Below are 9,167 nucleotides of genomic sequence, written 5' to 3' on the forward strand. Positions count from 1 at the left end.
AAGCTGAAAAATTGGTTGAATCTGTAGATGATTCAATTTTTATAATTTTCAATATTTTTAATTTTGATTTTTAATAATTTTATTTGTTTTAAATCGGTTAGAATGTTCGAACTATGAAGCAATTGGCCTGACTAGTTCAACCACTAGTCTAGTTCCAAAAACATTGCCAAACAATTTTTTAGCTTGATTAACCCATTCATATCGATTCGCTAATCAATATGGATCTTTTTTAAATAAAAAAACATTATTTACTTTTAAAGGGTAAGGATCAAATTAATAAAAAAAACTATAAATGTTAAGAGCTAAAAATATTATTTCACCTTTTTTAGCCACTAATGGAAAAATTAGATGGAGGTAACAATATTTTTAATTTAAAAAAAGTACATGGACTAAATATCTCAAAATTAAAGTATAGGGATTAAATTTTAAATTTCAAAGGAATATAGGGAACTTTAACAAATTTAATCCATTTTTGATGCCTCTTCTGATAAAAAGCCTTTGCCATACAAATTTCCAAATCCCAAATAAAACCCTCCCTCGTATGAAATTTCAAATTCCCTCTCACGCTCACCATTTTGTTCTCTCACAATTTGAAACCCTGTTTCTAAAATTCCAATCATTCCTTTCGAAATATATTATTTTCCTTCATGGAATATGAGATGAACAGTGCGGCAGTGGCGTCGACGGTGTATGTGAGCATCTCTTCTCCAATGGCACCATTTCCACCCTTTCCGTAAGCTCTTCCATTAAAATTTTAATTGTCTATAGGAAATCTCAGTAATTCTTTTCTTTTGATGCAAAATTTATTTTAGCTTTTCATATTAATTTTGCTGAAATTTTGACTAATGTAGGAAAGTAAATTTTATAAATAATATGCTTTACTAAAAATTTCTCAGCCTCTTCTTCGTACATTGTTAGGGGCTGCGTTGGGTTTTGGAGATTTAGGGGTTCGTATATGGGTTGTTGAGAGTTATTTATGGCGCGTGTGAAAAAATTAGTCGAAATTGACAGGAATTGATTTGAAATTTGAGGGCAAAGATAGTAATACTTTTATGGTTTTGGTCACTGTTGGTTAATATATTATTATTAGTAATAATGTTATAATTAATGCAATAATTTATATAACTTTTAATATTTTATAATAGGTAGGATTTAGTGTTATTGGGATTTCAATAATATGATGGTTGGTAGTGATAGAGCCTGCAGTTAGAATGCTCAATGCAGTGAGCACTTTCTTCATTTATCTATGTATTATTATAGTAATAATAACTTGATTGTAGTTGTATTGTTCCTAAAAAGGTTCTATTAACTTGGCTAATCCATAGGCTTCTGTTTTCATAGACATACACAATTCCCTGGTGATTTTGCCCTCTGTGAATTACAAGTCATTGATATTCGCTATGTTGCATTTGCATCAACTCTAGATTTTGGATTCTCTTGAAATGCAACTTTAGGTTTCAGTAATCCTTCTGATTGCATATTGGTTTTTGCTTCAGATATTGTGCACATCTTTTCGTACTTGCCTAGGGATCTGAACTTCGTTGAGCAACAAGTAGCATTGGTTGGAAAGAGTGAGTATAGTTGATTTCATGGGTAATGCTTTTTATATTTTCATTTTTCATTGATTTATCCACTTCTAAATTATTTGTCTAGTAAAGCTGATGTTAGAGCATTCTTGAACATTATCACTTATAGTTGATTTCATTGCTGGTGCGAAAGTTGACACAAGTGGCTAACCACAATACTAAACTAAAAATTTTCGTTGTTGCTATTATTATCAAAATACTACGACTAAACAAAAATGTCATCAAATTACGTCTAGTTTGATGCATTCCCACTTGGCATTGAATCACAATATAAGAAGTCGAATGCATATTTAGATATAAATAAAGTAACGAAGCTTCAAGGTCCTTTTAAGTATATTAGATATATCCCTTCAATGCAATGCATAAGCAAATGTTCCTCCTGTTGAGGCCAAAGATTTCTGTTATATGCTTGGGGATTAACAAGCATTTAATTAATAACTTTTTCCCATCTAATAAACATCTGATTAGATAAACTGATATACATCTTACTGCAGGGGTTATAACAACTTTCTATGAGAGAATTGAAGGACTTGAATCATTTGAAAGAAATCTAGTATTTTGTTTTTTTGGCTGAGGTGGTAGATGACAATTCAAGGGACGTGTTTTAATGATTAAGGTTCTAACAAAGACATATTTAGTTTTAAGAAACCCTTTTTGTGTTTCTAACAAGGTTTGTTAACTTTGTAGTCAGGAAATTTTATAATGTTTTGATGTTAACTTCATTATACATTATGAATATAAAATATTTGTTTTCTTTCTTTATTTTTATATTTTATTAGAATTTTTTATGGATTATACTAATTTTAATATTTCATTATAAAAATATAATTGCTAAAGAAAATTTGAAAAAATCAAATAAAATAATTTTTCTAAAACAATTTGCAGAAAATGAATTTAATATTTTTATATTTTTTATTGATGATTAGCCTCTGTCGGTAAAGATATGCATAAAGGGTTGAGATTGGCACTATGTTTACTGACGGGTCATTCCGTAGGTATAAGGTAAAAGGAATATATCGACGGTTAATATCCATCAATATAAACCTATACAGACTAAACTTCTTTTGATGGTTGTCATTTCGTCGGGCTAGCGTTTTTTACGGTCTGTGTAGGGTCTATGGTGCCATACCAACGAATTTTTGGGTTTTTAAAGACGGAATTATTGGCTGTCAACAAATGACATTGATTTTTTGTAGTGCATCTTGTATGTATAATATTTATTTGTGTAAAAGGTTATATTGATTTAAATCACTAACATTACAAACTAGTGAAGGATTGTTAGTAATTTGCAATCTTTTTAATTTATCTGAACCCCACATTGCTTAGAAAAGTTAAAAATAAATAGTATAAATTAAGTTATTTTTTATTAACAAACAAAAATAAATAGTATAAAATAAATTATTCTTTATGAATAAACAAATAAATTAAGTGATAAACCCATTTGATTAAACCTATTTAGTGTTATCTAAAAAGATGGGCACTTTTGATTAATATTTTATTTATATTTTCAAAATATAATTTTACATTAGAATAGTTGTCATGTAATGTAGCAACACAACTTAAGCTAATAATAGTGTTATTAAAAAAATAAGATATCAATAAATGACACAATCTATGACAATAGTTAATTGCCTATTAGCAATAGCTATATGTAGCATTAGTTGTGACATGCAATGTAACAACACAATTTAAGCCAATAATTATGTTATGAAAAGACATACAATATCATTAAATGACATAATTTATGACAATAATTAAGTGCCTGTTAGCAAAAGCTATATGTAGCATTATTTAAGAATTTTCATTATCAATCATTGACTATTTTATTTTTTTAGACGTTTTAGACTTTGTTGTATCCTAGATGTATAAAAAGCTTTAAGGAAAGTGTGTCATGCCTCTTGAATATTTCTTTAATTTTGTTTCTTGCGTCACAAGTTTCTTTCTTGAACTAGAATTTTCAAACAATCTTAAGGCATTTTATTTCATTTTGCTAAAAATAATCATGGAGACTGAATTAAATTCTAGTCCAAATGTTCATTAAGATATGATCAAGTTGGATCGGTTCAATGGGACCAATTACACAAGATGGAAAGACAAGATGATGTTTCTATTAACTACACTAAAGATTTTTTATGTTCTTGATCTAGATCTTCAACCATTACTAGGAGCAATGCTTATAAACTCTAATGCTACAATAAAAGAAACATGTAAACGCCAACAATAAGAGTGCATTTGTCGAGGATACGTTTTGAATTCCTTCATAGATCAACTATATGATCTTCATAGAAATATGCCTTCTCCAAGGAAAATTTGGACTGCTCTTGAGAACTCACTGTCATCGTTGCCGACAACTCGACCCTATTGTTGCCATCGCTAGTCAAACCACTGCTAACCACCGTTGGTTGAACCACTACCGGTTTCTTATTGATTGATTTGGTCAGGTTTGTGTCGTCTTGATCATTTTTGGATGTCTCATTTCTCCATGTTTCGCAAAAAAAAAAAATATCAGGTTACATAAATTCCATGTCTGTTTTCGGCTCACATAAAATTATTCTAAAATCAAAATAAATAAAAACATGTACGGAGGTAAAAGTCCATGATCTAATTCCATAACTTAAAATTTATGAAACCTAAATTACACCTAATCTAATTTCTAGGAATCACAACTTTTGGTAAAACTACTTTATCAAAAATAAAATAATATCCATACATTCAATCACATGCATATATTCCAAAACATGCATATATTTTTAAAGAATGTCACATCTTATCTAATTTAATCAAACATGAAAGAAAGAGAGAAAATCTAGAATTGGTTTATATTATAAACATAACACAACTTGACTCTGATGCCAGTTGTTGGAAAATTTTCTTTAGATAACAGTTAGAAAACCGAGCCCTTTTGTGATATTTATAGTAATAAACTCTAACCAGAATTATACATGTGCTTTGTGCGAGGCAAACTCATGTTGATCTTGGCTTTCAACCAAATGCTCATCTTTGCTATCCTCATACAACAAATGGTATCAAGTGTGGGCTCGAGCAACATGAACCAAATTACAAAAAAGAAATTATTTGCTTATTTTCAGTAGGAAAGTAAGTACTCTCTATAAACCAGTAAAGCTCGTAATTTCGAGAAAATAGAATTTATTTTTTGTAAATAAATTACCACTATTTTCTGGCATAATAATGATCTATGAATGTTGTTTCTAGTATGTTTTTAGGTCAACCCGTGCTCTCAATTTATAGGGAGAAGTACAAGAGTTCTCGTTGAATAAGTCGTTGATAAATAACATTATTTAAATAGAAAATACAGTCGTACTCCAACTAGAGTAAGGGGTGGTACACCTTGGTATTTTCTACTAGGGTTGTCACTCCACATGTACATACAAGGGCAGACTAGAGCTCTCATATATTGGATCTAATTATATTTGTTTACTAGATTTTTGACTCAACACTTTATGATTTACTCTAACTCAATATTTTTTTTATTTCCCAAAATAAATATCATTTAATAAATTAATTTAATTAACTAAATTAATTTCTCAATTAAATACTTTTCATAAACCAATTCTAATTCCAATTCCAATTCCATTAAATTCATAACAACTATATCGTAATAAAATCTATGAAGAAATATATGTAATTTCCTTATTCAATAAATCTCATGATGACTAATTAATTTAATTCCATATTCAAACTTCAATTATTTATTTATAATTAATTAAATAATAATTTGAAGAACCTTAAATTAATTCTTAAGTAATTTCATACTTAGCAAGAAAACACATTCACTACGGATAATGATTCATACGATCTATTTATCTTATTTTATCATTTCTATTCATTTCCATTCATTGGTTGTACATGTAATTCATTTATGGTTATTTCGAGCTAGTAGAGGGATTGATAGGACATATATAAATAGAGCTCAAATAATTTATAGTTAAGTTTTGGCTTTTCGCATATTAAATATAAACCTATTTAGTCACGAAGTCATTCCAATAAAGTATAGTGACTGAGCTCTCCCTTGTTATATACCATTACGAAAGCTCCTTAATAAGTGTTCTTCTAATGACCTTGTCATAAGTGTGTTACCCTCATAGGATATCCTTAATTCTTTTGGGATAAATCCACTTTTTCAATATGATCATATTTTATCTCATGGTAACCACTACATCTTTCTTCATGAAAACTCAATTACTATCAAATAATAATCTAATAATTTATCACAAAGACAAATGATCCGTGACCGCATTTAATTTTCATCTATCATATAATGACAATGAGAGGATATCATTTACCCTTTGGTTGAGTTATGAATTCCACTATTGTGGAATTGTGCTACATAATACAGAAGTCGTATACTCAACGTACCAGCTTTCGGTTCCTTATCTATTTGAACTCAAGCTTTGACACATTTTCTTTTAATTTTTTTTATTTCATAGCCATAAACAAACATTATTATCAAGATTTTAATTGATTTATACCATAGTACACAATAGGGAAATGACATGGATACACGAGATTTCCTCCAAAACACACCAAATTGCACAACGTATGTGACAACCCAATTTTTAGTGGTATCGGAGAATGCAATTTTGAAACCCTATTTCCATAAACCAAGTCCATAAATATTAAATTTGAGTATTTACGTGAATAATATGAAAATATATTGAAGTTTGGTTGAGCAAAAATTTTCAATTAAATAGTAAATTAAGGCTCAGAGACTAAACTGTAAAGTTCAATCGTTAGAGAGTTTTAATTGTCAAAAGACTTGAGGATCTAAATAGAAATTAGCTAAATATCTAAAATGGTAATTGTACCATTTTTAATTATGTGATAGTGGATGATGATGGGAAAATTCCACTAAGTTAGATTAAAGCTTAATTATGTTAAGAAATCATAATTAAGTTAATTAATTTAGGTTAATTAATAGCTAATTAAAATATAAAAGCCAAAAATGAGTGGGATATCATCTTATTCTTCCTATTTCTCACCGTCCACCATAGAAAAAAAATTGGATGAAAGCTTTCAAAACCCTTGTGACTTTTGACCATTGATTAGGTATGAAATTTAAGTCATTTTCTTTTATTTTTTTTATAGATTTGATGTCATGAGAGCTTGATTTAGCTAACCCATGTACCAATTTGTAAAAATTTTAATGTTTAAGAAAATTAAAATTATTGATTTCTTGAAGAATTATGTAACATCCTGATTTCGGGCCTAGACGGAATAGTGGTTTCGGGACCACAAATTTGATGAGAAAAATTTATTTTTACTATATTTTTGTGGCCTAAAATTTCACGAAAAGATTTCGTGAAAATTTCGTTCAAAAATTTTGACGTTTGGGCACTCAATATAGTCAAAAGGACTAAATTGTAAAAAGTGCAAAAGTTGAGTTTTATATGTTAAAGGTATTTAATTGTTATGGAACTATAAATTAGGGGTCCTTATATGATAATTACAACATTAGTTAGTGATGGGCAAAAATGGACATGAGATAAGTGAAATAGGATTTTTTTAGTAAGGGCATTTTAGTCATTTAGTAAATAAATAGAATTAAAAGGGAAAAAGATGTAAAAATTGTGTTCATCATCCTTGCTTGCTGCTGAAACTTGAAGGAAGCCATAGCTAGGGCTTCTTCACTTTCTCAAGCTCATAGTAAGTGATTCCAAGCCCCGTTTTTAATGTTTTTTACGTTTTTAGAATCTCGGTAGCTCATACTATTGTTGACTCACAATGAGCCTTTACATGCTCACCCCTTAGTCTTAACTTCTCAGGTAATAAATGAGACTAGGATCGGACCCGGCATGCGGACGTATCATAGAATTCAGACTTTTTTTTAAAAATTGATTTTCCTTAAGTTTTTATTTTGGTGTGTGGATTGTAGATTTTGGATTTGGTATTATGCATGCATTTATTCAACACAATATAAATGTATGTTAACCGGTAACTGCATGTTAGTCGACTTAACTAAAACCTGACATGATTAGTATTTTTCAGCTGCATTAAAAGATAATGAGTTTTTTTTTTCAAAACAAAGCGATAAACAACGAATTTCCTAAAAATATCACTATCATTAGTAAAATGGATCTTAAGTATAGATGACTAACTAAGTGAAAGTTTTCAAACTAATTCAAGTGCGATCACAATTTTACCAAAGTGAGATAAAATAGGGCTTTTATGGTGTGTGGGGTTACTTAGTCATTTCAGTGACTAATGTAGTCTTCACGATTTGGCCATAACGTCTAGGCCGGGTTGGGGAGGTTACATATGGTTAATTCCTGTTAATACTTATGAGTGTAAGGCCAACATTTGTGAGTTAATGAATTAGTTATTTAATCTGAGAAGAGGTAATATATAATAGACAAAAGACCTAGATGGTACATGCCATGTCGATATCAAAAGATGATTGTTGCATGCATAAACTGCATATAATGCCTGAAAGGGTGATCTCAAGGTTAGTTTGACATAGACATATATGTAAGGTAATTAAGAGACGTAATAGGACTCCGAGAGAAGCCTATGCCTTAAGAAGAATTAGGTTTAATGAATTTTCATATTTCCACGATCTTTCGTGACATTCTTAATAAATTTGCCAATAAACCCTTATTAAAGTGAAATAATTGTTCTAGTCTATTGATGTCATTGTTGTTAAATATTGTGTTCAACCTTTTTGCTGTTATTCTCTTCTGTATTGTGTTTGTTTTATTTTGTAGGTATCTTAAATTTGATTACATCCACATCTTTATTTTGATCTCTCATCAACATTATCTTTACTTGTTACTTTTCAAATTGTTTCCTAGTTAACTTTGCAAATAATCTGCACATGCAGTTCCTATAGAGACGATAACTCTTTACTGACTACTTAATACTTGTAACGATCATGTACACTTGTAGGTAATCGCGATACAAAATTCAATTACTATCAAGCAGTAATTAAGTCATTTGTCACAAATAAAATGACCTGTGGTTAGGTTTACTTTTCATCTATCATGTAATGCAAATGACAGGATATCATTTACTCGTTCCTTGGGCTATGAATTTCACTATTGTGAATTATGCTACAAACTGTAGAAGTTGTATACCAAACGCATCAACTTTTGATTCTTTATCTATTTAAACTTAGACTTTTACTTACACCAAAGTATAAGAGTCACACATACACAGTCTATCATCCACTTAGGATTAAGGTATGTCACATTATGAACGTCACAAGTGAATAAATCCATAAACGAATTTAGGATCTATTCTACTTGGGTCCTGTCCGATGTATTATCAGTCACATCTATGTCTCTATCTTTGGGAGTCATCTGCTCTGATGCTCAAGACAAAGCATCTCCCTAATTGGACTTGATAGACGACATATTAGTCTTCCAATCGGTTTGCTCATTTCTGATTAAATTAAGGACAAGTTTAGGTTCATCTAGTAATATAAGTTGTATTTCTATAATACAACCTAACCTCATAATATTGCTTAGTATTAGTTAAACATTAGGTTACCAAAGTACTAATATTTGCTTCCATTTTGCTTTGCATGCAAAACCATTGAGGATAATATACAAAGGGTATGAACAT

General features: G+C 29.6%; 1 long non-coding RNA gene across 1 annotated transcript; it reads left to right on the top strand.

Annotated features, from left to right (window-relative positions):
- The first annotated feature begins 513 nt into the window (after positions 1-513).
- Positions 514-2,348, top strand: LOC105794111 (uncharacterized). The gene is made up of 3 exons (XR_001133752.2): positions 514-733; positions 1,497-1,571; positions 2,081-2,348. It is a non-coding gene; the product is annotated as an uncharacterized LOC105794111 (long non-coding RNA).
- The last annotated feature ends 6,819 nt before the right edge of the window (positions 2,349-9,167 follow it).

Source organism: Gossypium raimondii, chromosome 3 (assembly GCF_025698545.1).
Source record: "Gossypium raimondii isolate GPD5lz chromosome 3, ASM2569854v1, whole genome shotgun sequence".
Classification (NCBI taxonomy): domain Eukaryota; kingdom Viridiplantae; phylum Streptophyta; class Magnoliopsida; order Malvales; family Malvaceae; genus Gossypium; species Gossypium raimondii.